The following is a 3,750-nucleotide window of genomic DNA, read 5'->3' as shown; positions in this document are numbered from 1 at the left end:
AGAGCCATACCGCCAAATGTAATATTCTACTTTGGAATAAAAGTTATTTTGACAAAAGTGGTCCTGACTGAAACAGTGATTAATAGTTTCCCATTCCATACTAGCTACATGTTTTATACAATAAATCATTAGTCTGCAGCTTTCTAATTATGTTATCTAAGCCCAGCCCTTAATTCAATGTAATATTGATCTCCTACCTCTGTTAGGAAATAGCTGGTGGTAGCGGCGGTAGACACTGGTGTGTAAATCAAGAATGTTTTGCAGCTCAGCATCCCTCAGCTCATCCAAGCTGCTCAGTGTCACCCAGGAGTCTGCCAGCTCTCCAAACTCTCCAAACACAAACTCAGCATATTGCTGAAACAGCTCTACCAGCTCCTGGCTCTCCCAGCCTCCATACCTTGACCGCAGAGTGTCTGGCAATGAGGATCCATGAAGGACGACCAGAGGCTGAAGGCCCACCTCCAGCAGCTCTTTCAGCAAAGTCTGGTAACAGGTAACCACAGCCTGCTGGGGCTTGCTGGAGAAGCCTGTTGGCAGGAGTTGAGCCCATGAAAGTGGCACTTTGAAGTGAGTCACTCCTCTGCTCTGGAGGTACTCAAAGTATTGTCGAGAATCTGGAGGTACAGGATAACTGCAGTCAAAGGTGTCCAACACTGCTCCTTCATAGGGTTTGCCATCCAGGCCCTTCACCTGTTTGTTGGTCATGGGACCGGCAAGAAACATGGCCTGATGTCGGTCATCATGTTTCTGGCACATGCATCCATACACAGTTATCAAACACAGACAGAGAAGTTTCCCAAATGGCGACATATTGTCTGAGTTTGGGGAGCTGAATGAGCCACTGGATGACATCCTTTTATAGCAGTTTATAAGCTTGAACTTTCAGTCAGACCATACTTAGTTACATACTTTATGATGTGTTTGGTAAGTGGTCGTAACCTTGAATGCTTTAGATAAAATACTAAAGGTCAGGAGGATAAAAGAGATTTATGACAAGGTAAAAACAACAATATGTGTCAGAAGTCAAAGAGGAAATTCAATAAAAGCAGCTATTGGTTTACTAAGTTTAATATTAAATATCCATAAAGAGAATGATTATATTATGTAATACTTTTTGAAACTAATATTTCAAACACCATTAAACAGTTTAACTGACATGGTAAATCTTACAGTAACAGTATAAAAAGCGTATTTTGTTGTATTAAGAATTTACTTGGATTATAATTTCAAACAGTGTGGCAAAATATCTAGATTTTTCTAAAATAACAATTCTATTGCCAGAATATTGCTAGAAAGTTGTTTAGACTGCAAAATTTAACTGCAGTGGCATTTTAATATATCATAGATGCTCAATCTGTAAACTATAAACTATGCAGAATATTTAAAAAATATTGTTTATATTACTGTAAAAAGGTGTTTTTTGCACCATATGGATGCAATACAGACATACATATTAAAGTTAAATAGAGAGTTAAATAAACAGCCTGTTTGTTTTTTAAACTTGCAAGAGCAGTGCATCAGGAAAAAATACATAATCAAGATGTAGTATGATTATAATACACATTTACAACAAAATAGAAAACAACCCTCACCCTTTATATATACAGGTCATTTTAAGGTCATTTTCAATAAAGAAAAATGTATGTCCACCATTGTGTGAATTTTATTGAAAGTTAAGCTAATAAAACTGCTTGGGCTCCTTCATCCTGAGTTCTGTTTGTAATAGATAATGCAATTATCAATTTTAGGGATAAAACAGAAAGCAATATAAATGGTTAAAAAGGTATTGATCTAGCGGTAATGTCAGGTAATGTAACTTTAATGAGTAACAACCCAAATTTCCTCTGTGTAAACAACAAAGTGGTTCAGGGTTTATTAGTTCATGGGGCCCAGGGACTGTATCTGGGAAGTCACTGCAGGTCAAGATTGTTATTATAACAACTGGCAATGCAGGAGTCAGCAGTTAATCATAATTGATTAATTTTAGCACCTGTAGTTATACTTATTATATCAATTTACTATTCCTATTCCAAAAAACCAGCATGTTGTGACTACATATTTGATGGTGTTCAAACATGAGTACTTGACTGTATGAGTCCAGAGTCTTTCTGACCATATCACACCACTGCAATAAAAGATTGAAACTTGAACTGCTTGGATGTGATATTGATCTTGGTTACGTGACAAGGCAATAGGAAGAAAACAGAATAGCTATAAAAGCTTGGCAATCAGTCGATAATATCCATCTCCTTTTCAAGCCACAATGAAGTATCTATTGTGGTTTGCCTTTCTGTACGTTTTTTGTCCAGATGGTTGCCGGGGCAGTGAGGTAAATGGACAGGAGGACTTTATGCTTGTTGCAGGCCCTCTGATAAAGCAGCCAGTGAGAGGTTCAGGCAATGCGGTGAATGATGCCTTTGACTGCAGTAATCCCATACCTCCAGGCTCTCGACAATACTTTGAGTACCTCCAGAGCAGAGGGGTGACCCACTTCAGTGTGCCACTGTCATGGGTTCAACTCCTACCAACAGGCTTCTCCAGCGAGCCCCAGCAGGCTGTGGTTAGCTGTTATCAGACCCTGCTGAAACAGCTGCTGGAGGTGGGCCTTCAGCCTCTGGTCGTTCTTCATGGATCCACAGTGCCAGAAGTTCTCAGATTAAGGTATGGAGGCTGGGAGAGCCAGGAGTTGGTAGAGATGTTTCAGCAGTATGCTCAGTTTGCCTTCCAGGAGTTTGGATCACTGGCACGCTTATGGGTGACACTAAGTGACTTGGACGATGTTGGGCATGATGGGCAGCCTGCAGGTGCTCCCAGTCCTCTGCAAAATATCCTCAAAGTCAACAAGAACATTCACCAGCTCTACCATCAACAGTTTCCGGGCAGAGGTAAGTAAGGCTAATAAAGAGTAAAGATGTGATTGATTGACATATTTCTGTTTTAGGATTGGTCATTTGTAAATATGTTTCAATAGTTAAATAGAACAAACATTATTTGCTGCCACGTTTAATCAATCAAAGTAATATGTTGTATTTCAGTGTGTCATGAGAAATAATTTTATTACCAACTGATAATCTTTTTTTAAAAGCCTTCAACCCATTATTTATGGCATAGATTATATGTGTAGTATCATGCCCATCTCAATAATCAACCAAGGAAAGATCAATAAAATAATCTAAGCCACAATTCACTGTACAGCTGTGCCCTGTAGGCTTTTTTCACAGCAAACATTATGACTTGTCGTAGGAAAAGCACAGGTGTTACTAATAACATTGTCCTAGTAAAGCCATGACAGTGTGACAGCGAGCCAGCCTACCAGGACCCTGAAACTGAAGCAGCTAAATAGAATTCAGCTATCATTAACTTTATTATTCATACCTGTGCTATGTCAAAATATCTTAAGAAAAAAGCCTATTTTTGCTTAACTAAAAACAAACTGAAGTCTGCCACACATTCCTCAGCTTGTGGAAATGTAATGTGTGTATACAAATGTAATCTAGTTTACACTGTGTGCCTTATAAAAATCCCTTTATATGCTTCCATATTCGCAGGGAGACGTCTGTCAATTGGGTTGAGAGCTAGTGATGTTGCAATTCTTCCTCAGATCAAAGGTTCAACTACAGTAAGCGGCATTTATGTGTTTGTAGCTTTAAACCTTGTTTTTTTCCTCTATATATATTTCAGATCCTGTTGCTACTAGGCTCCATACTCCTTTTTTATTTTGCTTCATATGATAAATCTCACTTAGCTCAT

The 3,750-nt window shown here is 38.7% G+C and overlaps 1 protein-coding gene across 1 annotated transcript in view; it reads right to left on the bottom strand.

Moving 5' to 3' along the window:
• The window catches only part of LOC118339231 (lactase-phlorizin hydrolase), an 18,943-nt gene that overhangs the window by 10,125 nt on the left and 5,068 nt on the right, over positions 1 to 3,750 (bottom strand).

Source organism: Morone saxatilis, unplaced genomic scaffold, assembly GCF_004916995.1.
Source record: "Morone saxatilis isolate NCDOM2014 unplaced genomic scaffold, NCSU_SB_2.0 Contig5, whole genome shotgun sequence".
NCBI classification, from domain to species: Eukaryota; Metazoa; Chordata; class Actinopteri; family Moronidae; genus Morone; species Morone saxatilis.
Note: the sequence above shows the minus strand (reverse complement) of the source record. Positions and strands in the feature narration are given on the sequence as shown.